Genomic DNA, 16,312 nt, shown 5'->3' on the forward strand with positions numbered 1-16,312 from the left:
ATAATCTGCCTTCAGCATCTAATTGAGGACCTGCTTCCTCAGCAGAGCTGCTCAGCAGGCCTCAACACATCTCTTGTTTTCTAAGCTTCTGCAACAGTCATCATATATTACTCATGTGGCACTGACCCTGAGACACCTGGTAAAGTTCTTTCTCCTTACTCGCCTGCCCTGATGCCCTTGTTCACAGTCCTGTAAGCAGCACAAGGTCATCAAAGCAGACAGACCTGTGTTCTTCTCCCAGTCCTACTTGTTTGTTGAATGACCTCGAGAACATTGCTTAACCTCTCTGTAGTTTCTTTGGAGAACAATAATTTATTTCTTGAGATAGGTCTTAAAACACGTGTCCCAGTGCTGAATGGATAGTGCTTGGTCCTTGCTTCATAGTCTTATGTGCTGTGCTGTGCTTAGTCACTCAGTCATGTCTGACTCTTTATGACCCCATGGACTGTATGTAGCCGACCAGGCTCCTCTGTCCATGGGGATTCTCCAGGCAAGAATACTGGAGTGGGTTGCCATGCCCTCCTCTAGGGGATCTTCCCAACCCAGGGATCAAACCCAGGTCTCCTGCATTGCCAGTGGATTCTTTACCATCTGAGCCTCCAGGGAAACCCCCAGGTCATTACCTAGATCAGAAGCCCATGGAGGGCAAGACCTATGCCTTCTACTTTACAGTCTCAGCAACTATCACAGTGCTCAGTGATAGCAGGTATCATGCTTGTGCTGTCACTCAGCTGTGTCCGACCCTGTGATCCCTATGGACAGTAGCCTGGCAGGCTCCTCTGTCCATGGAATTTCCCAGGCAACATTACTGGAGTGGGTTGTCATTTTCTTCTCTAGGGGATCTTCCTGACCCAGGAATCAAACCCATGCCTCCTACATTGGCAAGCAGGTTCTTTACCACTGTGCCACCTAGGTATCCTCGATAGCAGGTATATCACTGACATATAATTATGGCAGTGACAGCCCTTACCTACCTCCTGGATCTCTCCCTCCTAATCAAACTTGTTCTCTGTCTCTCTCCTTTTCTTTCTTTCTCAACTTAGACTCCTTAAAGCCTCCTTTAACTTGACCCTCTGGCCGGAACAGGTGCTACTGCATACACACTCTTTCTCTCAAATCCATACTGCCATTTCAGGAGGAAAATAACTGAAATAGTTTACTGGAGACCCAACAGATAGTCAGTAAGGGGAAACCATGGACCAGAGAAGCTGCCAAGCTCCTCATCCAGACCACCACCCAGAGCCATATTATATATACAAAATCATTAGTTTGCTCAACCCTCTCCTCTAAAGGATGCCAATAGCTCATTTCCAAAGATGGAAGAATGTTCCAGCTTGCTTTATTGCTTGCCCTCTGTCTGCCTGCCTTCATTATTTCTTCAGTCAACAAATATACACTGAATACTTGCTGAGTGCTGGGCCAGAGCTGTATGCTATACTAAAAGCACAGAGAAAGTTCTAGGGGCACCCCATGGTGAGAAGAAGAGAGGGTACCAGGTGCAGGGGAAAGGAAGGACTGTGCTAACGTTGACCAGACACTGGCGCTGCACCTCCACACGCGGTGTCACAGTGGTTCCTCCCAACCACCCACCTGAGGGAGGAGGGACTCCCGCTGTAGGAACAGAGGTTCACAAACATGGAGCCACTTGCTGGAAGTCATCTATTGAAAGACTCCCCAGGCCCAACTGCCAGAGAGGGAGTCTCTGCTGAGCTAAAGGGGGAAGAGATGCTCATACTGGATATAAGGCTTTGGATGAATGCAAGTCCTAATCATCTCACTGGTTTCACCCTGCAGCACCAGTTTGTCTTCCAGGTGTGATTTGCTCACCCACTCCCTAGTTCCCAGACCTCACCATCCTAACCAGTTCTATACCACCTATATCCTTCTCCCCTAACGTCTCCCTACTGCAACCCCACAGCCTCTTGGCCATGAGTCATTTTAACACAAGTGTAAACTGTGTGAGGAGCCATGACAACAGTGTGCGACCCTAAACTCCAGTGAGTTTTTCTACAATGAGGCAACAGATGGAAGAAGAGCGTCCAGGACCATGAGATGATGACAAGGCCAGAAGAGAGCCGGGAGTCAGCCTGCTGGAAGCACATAATGCCAGGCCCCAGGGGATGGGTCAGAGGAGGCCCCTGAAGCCTGTGTGGTATGTGGACTTCAGTTGGAGGAATGCTGCCATTCACTTCTCTAGAACCATGGCATTTGGGAACCATTAGAGAACACTGGTTTGGGTAGTTTTCAAACTGGATCCTGTGGGAAGAGGCCTGCATAGCACAAAAGGAGCTGAATAGACTCACAGGCCTTCCAAAATGTCCCCCACCTCTGCCCAGTTTTTCTCTTCTGCAAGACAGTCAGTAAGGGGGAGCTGGTGGGGACTGAAATCCAGTCCCTGCTCTGCCAGCCAGACTATGGGTCTGTGAGGCTGCCCCATCCCAGCCAAGAGGGCAACTTTTCTGAATTTGCGCAAAGTGCAGAATCATGTTGTTGTTGTTGTTTAGTTGCTTAGTCATGTCCAACTCTTTGCAACCCTCTGGACTGTAGCCCTCCAGGCTCCTCTGTCCTTGGGATTTTCCAGGCAGGAATACTGGAGTGGATTCAATGTGACTAACATTGAATCAACCTAAGTATTCACTGACAGATGAACGGATAAAGATGTAGTATGTATATACCATGGAATACTACTTAGCCATTAAAAAGAATGAAATAATGTTTACAGCAACATGGATGGATCTAGGGATTATCATAACAAATGAAGTAAGTCAGAAAGAGAAAGACAAATACCATATGATATCACATATATGGAATCTAAAACGTGATACAAGTGAGTTTATCTACGAAACAGAAACAGACTCACAGACCTAAAGAACAGACTTGTGGTAGCCAAGGGGAAGAGGTGTGGGGAGGAATGGATTAGGAGTATGAGATTAGCTGATGCAAGCTATTATATATAAAATGGATAAATAACAAGGTCCAACTGAATATCACAGGGAATATACCATGATAAACCATAATGGAAAAGAATATATACACGTATATGTATAACTGAATTACTTTGCTGTACAGTAGGAATTAACATTGTAAATCAACTATACTTCAATTAAAAATTATTTTAAAAAGCAGTACATGATTAAAAATATGAAAAAACCTAAAGGAGATTTCATTAAAAATTATCTAAATCATGTCTCATTATATCTACAAGAGATTTCTCAGTACTGATAAAAGTTTAAAAAACTTAGAAAACTTAGAAAGCATCCTCATGGCTTAATTGCCAATGCTTTTTCTTTCTAAGACATATGTAAGTTAAGAGTTCAGCTGGTGGCCTCTTAACTTTGACAAAATAAGATACTGAAACCTGATGCCTCCCCCAGGACTTTCTTCCGGTTTCTTTATTTTCTAGCCTATAGATAAGGTGTCATATCTGAGAGTATTCTGTGTAGAAACTGTGCTAAAGGCTTTACAAACATCCTCTGAGTGTCTCACAATAACCCTGTAGGAGACACCATTATCATACACTCCTAACGCTGAACAGACTGAGATATCTTGCCCGAGGTTAAACAGTTTATACCACTTCCTTTCTGAAATTAGTGGAGGATCACAAAATAAACTTTTCACAGCCCAGATAAACGATAATGCATCAAGCTCCTGTCTCTTTTTTAAAAAATTGATTCCTATTGGAGTATATTTGCTTTACAATGTTGTGTTACTTTCTAATATACAGCAAAATGAATCAGTCATACATATACATATACCCCCTTTTTTTTATTTACTTCCACAGAGCATTGAGTAGAGCTCCCTGTGCTATACAGTAGGTTATTAGTTGTCTATTTTATACATAGTAACATATATATGTAGCAATCCCAATCTCTCAATTCATCCCACCCCACCCCTTTCCCCCTTGGTATCCATATGCTTGATCTCTTATGTCTGTCTCTATTCCTGCTTTGCAAATAAGATCTTCTATACAATTTTTCTAGATTTCACATATATACTCCTTTGTCTTGGGACCACACTGCAAGAGGTTGAGAGGTTTAGAACAGCCTCTCACATACACCCTGAGGAAGACAGGCAGCACATGCCGTGGAGCAAAAATAAGCTTTGAAATCAAACAGAACCAGATTATAACCTCAACTGTAACATATTGATTGTGTGATTTTGCACAGACTTGGTTGTCGGAGCCTCAGTTTCCTCTTCTGTAAATAGAACTGTTGATACCTACATCCAAGAGTTGTGTGAGAGTTAAGTAAGTTCACTCAATTATTCACTCATTCAACAAATACCTGCAGAGTACTTACCTCATGCTAGGCACTGTATGTAATATAAAATGAATACTGTACAAAAATCCCTAACAGCTGGGTGGCTACATAGCAGACACTCTGGGAAAATTTTATTGTTTTGTTTTTATTTTTCTGGACCAGCTTCCCTCTTATATTAGCACCTTATATTTATATTTAGTCCCTTCCACTCCCAATCTAGGGGCTTCCCAGGTGGCGCTAGAGGTAAAGAACCCGCCTGCCAGTGCAGGAGACCTAAGAGACACAGGTTCAATCCCTGGGTTGGGAAGATTCCCTGGAGAAGGGCACAGCAACCCACTGCTGCATTCTTGCCTGGAGAATTCCATGGACAGAGGAGTCCGGTGAGCTACCATCCATAGGGTCGTGAAGAGTTGGACACGACTGAAGCGACTTAGCACACTATAGTACATTCTGTAATCAGGTACCCTGCCCTTCCCTGGCCTGGGGGTGAGCATGTGAACCAAGGTAGGTCATGGCCACACTCTCTCTGGAATTTGAATCTTAAGCAGAATGATACTGAGACTGAAAATGGTAGGAGCCCATGTATTCCACCCTTGCCAGAACTCTTCCACCTGGGAGCAAAGATGTCTTGGTTCCAACTCACTTACAAGCCTGATTCTCCAGTCTTACTGTCATTTTTGTTTGTTTTAAGGTCACATTATCATTCCAAAAATTCTCTTTTGCTTAAGCAATGAAGAAGCAGTGTTTGTCATAGGCAAACATATCAGATGCCCACTAAAGACAAAAAGTTAACTCTCCTTTCCCAAGTATTGCTGAGTTAAAAGAACAGAAGAGTTACTAAATAGTATAACTAATGGCACGTAGAGGTTAGAAGTGCTCACTTTGGCACCATAGATCATAAATTCAGAATAGTTCATGTCCGATATTCTAAATAACAATGCCATTGACTTACATTGGTTGGGTGGTAGCCCTTACAATGGGATGTGCATGGTACGCACACTGTCCCATCCAAAGATCGAAGAAATCTGTGGAGTAAATGTCCTTATCACACCTTGTCTTAGGTGAGTATGTTAAAGCTCAGAGGGGTTAAATAATGTGCTTACAGTGATAATAATTTGTGGAGTCTAGTGCAAAATAGAAATACAGGGCACCATGCTGAGAAATTATTAAAGAATTTCAAGATTGTGACAGCAGAGCATTAAACCAACTTTAGATTCCTTCTGAGCATGAGCCCCCCCCCACTTCCCTTACCCCTATGACTACACAGGTCACGTATCTATAAAGTTGGCCCAGCTTACTTAAGTTAGTAAGTGACAGAGCTGACTTACACCTGGACCTCTTTGATTTGAAAGTCCATAGTCTCAATTCATAAGTAACCCTACAGTGGGAGTGCCCCAAAGATCAAAATGAAACTGACACCTATTCCAAGTCACTCATGTTGTCTACGTATTGCCCTCATCCCTTACTCCATAGGGAAGCTGGGCAACTCAAATAAGGTTGATAATGATTTGAGCTTCAGAGACTCACAGAGAAAAGTAACCCAGGATAGTAGTGATAGGCCTAGTTCTCCCCTGCCTTCTTCCTGGTGTTCAGTCTAGCCCTACCCTTTGAGAGGGTCCTAGACCACTCAGAATGAATTTAGAGGAGGCTGAGTAGGATGGTGATGGGACTGCAAGCACCCATCTCATGCACCCATGCACTTCTCACCCTGAAGATAAGAAGATCACAATGATCATCAAATCTCTTTCCTGCTGAGACATAAGCTCTATAAGAGCCGGATCTGTCCTGCTCACCACAATACCCCATGTGTGTGGCACAGTGTGTATGATATGATTAATGCTCAATAAATAGTATATGGAGCGTTAATTAAACAGTTCACTGAATGTCTGTTAAGTGGAAGAGGGATTAGATGTGTTTTTTTTTTCCCCAAGGAGGAGGTCAATTCCAGTGGGGTAGACAGATTTTGACTCTTGGGTATAAAAAGCTCTATAGCCCCGGGATAGCAAAGACTATTAGGAGGTCCTCTTCCAAAAAGGGGCTCCAGTGTGGAGATGATGACAAGGATATTCCCCAAATGCATTCCCTAGAATACCAGACATGGAAAAGAAGACTCTGGTCCTAAGGCACTTCCAGCTGAAGGATAGTAGCTATCTGGGCCTCTGTTGGGAAGCTTTTCAGAGGGAAGCTCTATAAGAAACAGTGCTGTCCCTTAGACAGCCTGGCAAACTTCAGTGTTTGTGTGTGCATGCTCAGTTGCTCAGTCGTGTCTGACTTTCTGTGACCTGATGGAATATAGCCCACTAGGCTCCTCTGTCCATGGAATTTTCCAGGCAAGAATACTGGACTGGGTTGCTATTTCCTCCTCCAGGGAGTCTTCCTGACTCAGGGATGTTTAGAATCTGTGAATCTGCATGTTTTATCCAGGCTGTAAATGTTGATAAGGCCAACTTCAGTATTCCAAAGTAAGGCAAATTAACTAAGTTCACTAAAGTTGTGGGGGGTTTGAGGGTTCTCTGCTTCTTAGCTTTGGGCTTAGATAAAGTAAATATAATTTTCAACCCCAGTGGGCAGTCCGGATGTCAGGTTCACCATGCTTACAGACAGCTGTGGAGGGAGAACGCTGAATAAATCTGTCTAACTCGTAACGATGAATTACATTACTTCATAGTGATGTTAACCTTCGGAGGCAAAAGTCCAGACAGGTTGAGGAATGGAAAATGAGGACATAAGGGGGGAACAATTCCATTAGCTCTAATCAAAGGAAGAGGCCAAAAGGGGATTAAAATCTATCGCCTGTACAAAAAGAGCAGAGACTAAACCACTCCAGCTTCGAAAAGATTAAATATTTGCGACTGGTTCCTGTTTCCTCCACCAGAAGAGTTTATTAATTTACACTTAACAGTCTGCCTACTTCAGCTAACAAGAGTTTTTAAAATGAATAATAGACCTAATTATTTAAAACCAAGGAAAAGAAAATCTACGGTGTAGTTCCCATTTCCTCTGACCTATATTTTTACCTTTATTTAGACCAGGGATTTTAAGCCTGGGGGTCCAGGTACTCTATTTTTTAGATAGAATTCAGGAGGTCACCACAATTTTATTAGAATTTTAAAATAATATATACATACATTACTTTTTTTTTCCTGGTGAAATGACTCATAGCTATTTAAGATTTTAAGAGGGTATCTGCCTACATCTCTGGAAAAAAATACTAAGAATTTTCTCTCTTTTTTTGCCACACTGTGTGCTGTGTGGGATCCTAGTTCCCCCATCAGAGATCAAACCCACGCCCCCTGCACTGGGATCTCAGAGTCTTAACCACTGGACCTCCAGGGAAGTCCCCAAGAAATCTTAGATCAGCTTCCTCATTTCAAGCTTTCTTCTCTTCTTGATTCAGATATTCATTGCATGTTGAGCCCAGTGCTGAACACTATTCTCAATATTTGTACTGAATGTTTCCTCATTTAACCCTCCTAGGAGGTAGGTAACATTGCCTGCCTCTCACTTTTTTTTAATTCTTGAAGCAAACAGAGAGTTTAATAGTAATTGCTGCCATTTATTGAATACTTCTGATACACTCATTGTTTTTCAGTTCAGTTCAGTTGCTCAGTCATGTCTGACTCTTTGCAACCCCGTGGACTGCAGCATGCCCGGCTTCCTGTCCATCACCAACTCCCGGAGCTTATTCAAACTCATGTCCGTTGAGCTGGTGATGCCATCCAATCATCTCATCCTCTGTCTGTCCCCTTCTCCTCCTGCCTTCAATCTTTCCCAGCATCAGGATCTTTCCCAGTGAGTCAGTTCTTCACATCAGGTGGCCAAAGAATTGGAGTTCCAGCTTCAGCATCAGTCCTTCCAATGAATATTTAGGACTGATTTCCTTTAGGATTGACTGGTTGGATCTCCTTGCAGTCCAAGGGACTCTCGAGTCTTCTACAATACCACAGGTCAAAAGCATCCGTTCTTTGGCGCTCAGCTTTCTTTATAGTCCAACTCTCACATCCATACATGACTACTCAAAAAACCATAGCTTTGACTAGACAGACCTTTGTTGACAAAGTAATGTCTCTTCTTTTTAATATGCGCCTAGGTTGGTCACAGCTTTTCTTCCATTGTTTTTACATCTCATTTAATCTTACAACAATCCAGTGAGATAAAATGTTATTTTCTCCCTGTGTCATTAGTGACAAGCTAAATAATCAAAACAGTTGAGTAACTTATTCAAGGATATTTAACTAGGTAGATGAAACATGAGCCCAAATCTAATTCCAAATCCTGTTCTTTAGTCACTGCAACATACTGTTTTTTCCTGATAGTCTGTAGTACTTGCTCATGTGCACTCCTGTCACTTACCAGAGGCTGCTATAGTGTTCACTGTCTCACTGACCTCTTTTATAGTCTCAGTTCAGTTATACCAACTTCCTTTCCATCAATGGACACTTTTGGAAGATGGGAGATATTTCACCAAGTAGGTGTAATGCAAAAATTTCTTACCACTTTCCCCCTCTGGAAATTGTTTCCAGGCCATCCAAAGTTGTATCCACAAGTGCTTTTTTATGTGTTTCCTGCGAAACTCTCACAAGAGAGTTTATTCTCCTTTATTGGACCTCACAGGAGCTCTGTTTCCAGGAGCAGGAGGGGTCTTCTGGGTGTAGAACCAGAAAGACAGCAACTAGGGACTGATGGAATCCACAAAGAAGATACTCCCTTTTCCATATTTCTGATCCTTCAAGGCTCCCACTAAATCTCTTCTCCAAGAAACCTCCCTGACTGGACATTTGGTCTCGTTACCTCTCCCATGTCAGCACCACACCACAGTCGAAGAATTGCCTGTGAGCAGAGGAGGTATGAAATATTTGTTATAACAATCTCTCACTCACTCCTACACGGCTTTATTTTCTTGTCTGTCATGCACCAGACACTTCTGAGGTGAACAAGATATAACCCTTCCTTAGAGTGGTAGGGGGACCACATGTGAAGAAATAATTTCGATACCTGTGTTAGGGGCTAAAATAGTGGTATTTTTCAAGTAATGTAGGAGCCTGGAAGAGATAGCAACAGCCTCTCTGGGGCTGCTCAGGAAGGCTTCGTGGGGGAAGTGACATTTAAGTGTGGTTCAGAAAAAAGAGCAGGAATTTTCCGAGAGAGAAAGAAAAGGGTGCTGAAGGCATTTGAGAAGGGTACGGCGTAGAGGTGTCAACAGTCACAACATGCTGGGGAGCAGCGAGACTTTCGGTTTGACTGGAAGGGAGGTGTATTGAGGGATGTGTTTGAGTTTGGTGCAAGACTATGAAAGCCCTTATGTGTCTGCTCCGAGGTCTCGGCTTTATCTTGTCAGCACTAGCATTTTCTTTTCAATTATTTGAATATCTTACTGCATATCCCCCTTATTGTATTACAAATATGGGTGAGAAATAGAAGTTAGAAAAGACATAATGGAGAAGAGAAACAGACAACGGTATAAGTAAAACAGTTACCAAAGATAGAAACAATTTAAGCATAGCAGTGCCATACTTTTTAGCTTTAATTAAAGATGTGTGGACAAAGGACCCTCCCTATATTCCGTGTGAAGAAAACAAATACATTAAAGAAGATGCTTTGCTCTTAAAAAAGATTTCTGGAAGGAGAAGTTTAGAGAGAAGACCAGGAGACAGGAAGGTATATTTATTGAGTGCTTGTCCTGTGTTGTTTTTGCACAAAACTGAATTCATTCTAATCCTTAGTTCATGGTATGCTTTCATCATGTTAGCAATGAGGAAATGTCCATCATCATTATTAATAGTAAAATAAAATATTGTTGAACTTGCCACCGAGTTCAACAATTAGATCTAGAATATCAGTGTTTACCCATGTGTTCCTCTTCTTTACTTTTCCCTCTACCCCCAGCCAAATTAACCCTTCCCAAACGCTATTGACTCTCGCAGTGATTATTCCTTACTTTTAATATACAGTATGCACACACACACATACATTTGCATTTATTATATTACAGAGATTCACCACTCTGGCGCATATGGCTATAGTTTATTCCTTTTACTTCTGAGTGTCTTCTGTTGTGTGACTGTATCACTATATATTTAGACATTCTGCTGTCAGTGGGTATTGGGGGTTTTCCTTAGCTACCTACTGTTATGAAGAACTCTGATTTTTTTTTTTCCTTCTCCAGTTTCAAATCTCCCACCAACTCTTTGAGGTGGGAATGATTATCTTCACTTTACGTATGAGGCCACCGAAACTCAAAGAGCATTAGAAACTTTCCTGTTGTCACATGGCCACAGAGTGGCAGAGCCAGGGTTTAATTCAGTTCTCTGTGACTCCAAAGCCTGCAGTGGCATTTCTTCCCTTCCTTGGCGGACCGGTTCTCCTCTCAATCCAATGTGTTTCATGCTCAGGAGACTGCTTCAGCTCACTTTTGCTCTGAGTCCCTGTGAGTCACTGCTGGGGTGAAGAGGGGATTTCCTGAGCTGCCCCTGTCAATATATGTCAAAACATCCTGTTCAGTCAGACAATTCCACCAGTAACAGTCAGCTGCAGTAGGAGCTTCTGGTCCAGCCACTTGGGTGGGGCTGCATTGGCCCAGCAACCTGCTGGAGTGAATCTCCTTCTTTGCCCCATCTGTGTCCTCAACTAGGTAATAATGATAATAACAGTCTTTTTCTTGTAAAGAGATCTGTACCATTTCCAAAACTCTCTCTGAATTAGGAAAATGATTTCTATAGCCCCATTTTCTTGATCAGGAAACCAAGTACTAAATGGTAGATTGAAAAAAGGACACCTAGTCCAGCACCTGTTCTTATTTTCTGTACAAATATCTTCTACTTAAATATATCACACTATGCTGAAGACTTTCTGAAAACCCAATATTCAGGCCATTTTCCCAACATCATCCTTACTACTAAGAGTGCCATTATTTCCAAAGGAAAAGTAGTCAGCTTTCCTTTTCTTTCAGCAAAACCACAGATTTGCTAAATGATAGTCACAATACATATGATGTGGTTTGAAGGTGTTAGAACATCATCTCCTTAATGTCTCTTTTCACTGTCTGTCACAGGGACAGAAGTTCCACTATTCCTCCATTTGTGCCTTGGTTGTTTTTGGCCCTCAGAAAGGTTTTTAGGAAAAGGTAAGACCTCGTTTAGATCCTAGTTTAAAAAAAAAAAAGAACTACTAGACACTTAGATTGAACTTTAACTGTGTTCTTTCAGTATCATGCTGGACAGTGTCTGACAGGCCTGCGTCCGTGTGTGCTCAGTCACTCAGTCGTGTCCGACTCTTTGCAACCTCATGGACTGTAGCCCACCACATTCCTCTGTCCATGGAATTTTCCAGGCAGGAATACTGGAGTGGGTTACCATTTCCTGCTCCAGGGGATCTTCACAACCCAGGGATCAAACCCATGTCTCCTGCATCTCCTGTACTGGCAGGCCTACTGTAGGGTTATTAATTTGCTAATGTTTGGCACATTATTTACTGTTGTTTAAGGTCCAGAGTCTGTGGAGAAACATAATATAGATTTGTTTCCCAGTGCAGAGGCAAATGATTTTTGTTTGGAAGGAAAATAACCCCCAAAATTATGCTTTCATTGCCCTATAGGACATTAACTGGTTTTGTCCAGTTTTGTGTTTAACTGAGTAGTCTTATCCCAGTGTACTTTCTTCAGTGCATAAAACATGTCTCACATGTTTTTTCAAATGACTTTTGGTAGTCTGCTGGCTCCTTTATGAATGAGTTAGATTACTCTTTTGTTCACTTCATAATTGTTGATATTCTTTTTTAAAGAAATTTGAGGTCTACAAATAGTTGATTTACAATGTTGTGTTAGTTTCAAGTGTACAGCAAAATGAATCAACTATACATATACATATATCCACTCTTTTTAAGATTCTTTTCCCACATAGGCCATTACAGAATATTGAGTAGAGTTTCCTGTGATATATAGTAGATCCTTGTAAGTTATCTGTTTTGTGTATATTAGTGTGTATATGTCAATCCCAATCTCTCAATTTATCCTCCCACTTATCCCTGGCTACCATAGTTTGTTTTCTACATCTGTAACTCTATTTCTGTTGTGTAGGTAATTTCATTTGTACCCCTTTTATAGATTCCACATATATAATTGTTGATATTCTTAAAAAATTATTCTTTAATAGTCCACATTTAATTCCAAAAATGATCGTTTTCTAGTCATTATTACCACATACAAATTACCCTAAAATTAGTGACATAAAACAGCAGCCATATAATTTACCCAGTCCATCCTAAAGGAGATCAGTCCTGGGTGTTCATTGGAAGGACTCATGTTGAAGCTGAAACTCCAATACTTTGGACACCTCATGCAAAGAGTTGACTCATTGGAAAAGACCCTGATGCTGGGAAGGATTGGGGGCAGGAGGAGAAGGGGATGACAGAGGATGAGATGGCTGAGTGGCATCACCGATTCGATGGACATGAGTTTGGGTAAACTCCGGGAGTTGGTAATGGACAGGAAGGCCTGGCATGCTGCGATTCATGGGGTCTCAAAGAGTCGGACACTACTGAGCAACTGAACTGAACTGAACTGAACTGATAGTGGGTTGGAACTTTGGGAAGGGCTTACTGAGAAGCTTTTGTTAGGGGTCTCTCATATGGTTAGAGTCAGGGGTCTTCTGAGGCTGTAGGCCACAGTCTCGGTTTGTCTGGATGTCCAGGGTGGCTCATTCTCAGGCTGCAGTTGCTGCTGGGTGCTGACTGGAAGCTCAGCTGGAGCTGTCCACAGGAGCCCCTGTCCATAGCCTCTGTAGCATGGTTGGTTTGAATCCAGATTTCTTAGAGGGTGGCTGGCTTCCCCAGGGCAAGCATTCTGAGAAGACCAGTTAGAACCACATGGCCTTTACTGACCTACTCCGGGAAGTTGATAGCATCATTTCTGCGGCACCTCATGAGTCAAGGGAAGGGAACATAGACCCCACTTCTTTTTAGGGAGAGTGTCAAGGAATTTTCAGACTATATCTTAAAAAGTCACATGGGAAACCTCTTTGAACCACATAGTGAGAAGGAAACTTACATTTGTGCTATTACATTAGCAAAAAGATGGCTGTGGACAAACAGAACAAGAGAAGGTCAGAGAAATAGAGGTAGGAAATCCAGAAAGGCAGTTTTGTGCTACTTGAATTAAAAAAGTGATTGGAAACTTTATTCATTTAGAATCATAAGAGAGGAGGGAGAAAGCATGTAAGTGCAAACTAAGTTGCTTCAGTGATGTCTGACTCTTTGTGACTTCATGGACTATGTAGCCTATTAGGCTCCTCTGTCCATGGGATTCTCCAGGCAAGAATACTGGAGTGGGTTGCCATTTCCTCTTCCAGGGGATCTTCCCAACCCAGGGATCGAACCCTTATCTCTTACATCTCCTGCATTGGCAGGTGTGTTCTTTACGACTGGCACTACCTGGGAAGCCCCTAGAGGCACATGTTAGAGAGAATGCAAATTAAAAATTGAGAAGATGTGGTAACTGACTGGCTGAGATCTGCCCTATTAAGCTTTATAGTAAAGAATCTTACTCCTTTTTTTTTTTTTTCTTTTTTGATGCTTCTAAACCTCACCCTCTTCTTCTTCCCCAACTCCATATCTGAGCATGCTGATAAGAAAGTCCAGTACTCTCTCCTTTGGCACCAGTGGGAAGTTTAAATCATGCATGGGAACCCTCACCCCATCCTCACCCTGCAGCCACCATAAAATCCCAACCAAGTTTCCTGCCCCTGCCCTCTCTCAAGCCATTTTTGGATGTGCTCGGCAGCCACTCTGATCTCCCCAGAAAGTCTCATTATATGAGCAATAAATTATATGTCCCATTTTATATTTAATAACACTTTTACTGTGTGAACAGTGTCATCACACTAAGAACCACCGTTTAAGTAGGGGTCCATCCTTTGTCCTCAGACAACCACAACAAGGTTCCAGTAACAGAAAATATAGCTCCTGAATTTGAAAATTAATAAAGCTTAGCATTTATTGCCTTCTATATGCTGGGCACTAGGAGGGAGGCACTATTATTTTCCCCGTGCAGAAATGGGCCAGAAGAGAGCAGCAGGTGGTGGGGAGAAATTGATTTAGATAACCTTACTGACTTGAAATTTGGTTGAGAAGCTGATGGCATCACTGACCAAGAGTAGGAGACTTGGAAAGGGTCCATTTCTATGGGAAGAAAGGCTCAGTTTAGACACATTTAATTTCTGATGAAAGGGGCTGTATAACTGTTGATGTCCTTTGACAGTTAAAGATAAGGAATTTATTGGGCACCATGTAAGTGCCAGACTCTAGGTAGGTACCCAACAGAGCTCTGGTGAGAAAATGAGAATTGTGAAGTCACCAACATAGTGGATGCTGAAGCTGGAATTTAGATGTCAAGAGAAAGAGCAGAGCAGAGGATTATGAACTCATGTTTAGAGCAGAGGAGAAACAGAAGGAGCCAGCAAACCAGGTAGAGAAAGGACAGTGGTGTAAATGTAGTGGGGTATCTGAGTGGGGTCGAAAACACTTTTTTAAGTAAGCTGCTGTTTTAAAATTGCCTCTCTGCCTAGGAAAAAAGCCTGGACACCAGTGGAGTCATCTCTCTTTGATCTGGAAGGTGTCTCTTCACATGATGGCCCTTTTTAGTTGCACATACATAAGGCAAGTGGGCACCCAGTGCCTAAGGGAATTCTGTAATAAAACCTTTTATTTGTGGCTTTGGGAGGCTGCTCTCCCTTGATATTTGAAGAAAATCTCTTGGATGGCTATAGAAATATTTGCATAGAAACTCAAGGCATTGAGAGCTGAACTTTCCTTTGGGTATTCAGCTGTAGTATGGACTAGAGACAGCCCAGCTGAAAGTCTGCTGGCAAAAAGGACAGTGAGAGTTGCTTTAAAAAAAAAAAAAAAAAAAATGAGCTGCTTGAGCTCATACAGCTCAAAACCAGAAATAAGCGACCCAATCAAAAAATGGGCCAAAGAACTAAACAGACATTTCTCCAAAGAAGACATACAGATGGCTAACAAACACGTGGAAAGATGCTCAACATCACTTATTATCAGAGAAATGCAGATCAAAACCACAATGAAGTACCATCTCATGCCAGTCAGAATGGCTATCATCAAAAAGTCTACAAACAATAAATGCTGGAGAGGGTGTGGAGAAAAGGGAACTCTCTTACACTGTTGGTGGGAATACAAACTAGTACAGTCACTATAGAGAACAGTGTGGAGATTCCTTAAAAAAACTGGAAATAGAACTGCCATATGACCCAGCAATCCCATTACTGGGCATACACACTGAGGAAACAAGAATTGAAAGAGACACGTGTACCCTAATGTTCGTTGCAGCACTGTTTACAATAGCTAGGATATGGAAGCAACCTAAAAGTCCATCGGCAGATGAATGGATAAGGAAGTTATGACACATATACACAATGGACTATTACTCAGCTATAAAAATATTGCATTTTAGTCAGTTCTAATGAGATGGACGAAACTGGAGCCTATTATACAGAGTGAAGTAAGTCAGAAAGAGAAACCCCAATACCGTATATTAACGCATATATGTGGAATTTAGAAAGATGGTAACGATGACCCTATATGCAAGACAGCAAAAGAGACACAGATGTAAAGAACAGACTTTTGGACTCTGTGGGAGAAGGCAAGGGTGGAATGATTTGAGAGAATAGCACTGAAACATGTACATTACCATATGTAAAACAGGTGACCAGTGTAAGTTCGATGCATAAAGCAGGGCACTCAAAGCTGGTGCCCTGGGACAACCCTGATGGATGAGATGGGGAGGGAGGTGGGAAGGGGGTTCAGGACAGGGTGACACATGTACACCCATGGCTGATTCATGTCGATGTATGGCAAAAACCACCACAATATTGTAAAGTAATTAGCCTCCAATTAAAATAAATAAATAAATTTTTTAAAAATCCATGAGGAAATTTCTTGACTGATTATTGTTATTGTTGTTTAGTTGCTAAGTCTTGTCCAACTCTTTTGCGACCCCATGTAGTGTAGCCTGTCAGGCTCCTCTGTCCATGGGATTTCTC

At 42.1% G+C, this 16,312-nt stretch overlaps 1 protein-coding gene across 2 annotated transcripts in view; it reads left to right on the top strand.

Annotated features, from left to right (window-relative positions):
- LOC145505040 (uncharacterized) overlaps positions 1 to 16,312 on the top strand; it is a 387,325-nt gene that overhangs the window by 5,082 nt on the left and 365,931 nt on the right. The window contains exon 3 of one of the 2 annotated variants that reach the window (XR_014052735.1): positions 1,919 to 2,152. The exons of the other annotated variant lie outside the window; for it this stretch is intronic. The gene's annotated coding sequence lies outside the window, so the exon portion shown is untranslated. The remainder of the gene's footprint in view (positions 1 to 1,918; positions 2,153 to 16,312) is intronic. 2 annotated transcript variants of the gene reach the window in all.

The sequence above is a fragment of the Giraffa tippelskirchi genome, chromosome 5 (assembly GCF_054371585.1).
Source record: "Giraffa tippelskirchi isolate mGirTip1 chromosome 5, T2T-mGirTip1v1.2.pri, whole genome shotgun sequence".
Taxonomy (NCBI): domain Eukaryota; kingdom Metazoa; phylum Chordata; class Mammalia; order Artiodactyla; family Giraffidae; genus Giraffa; species Giraffa tippelskirchi.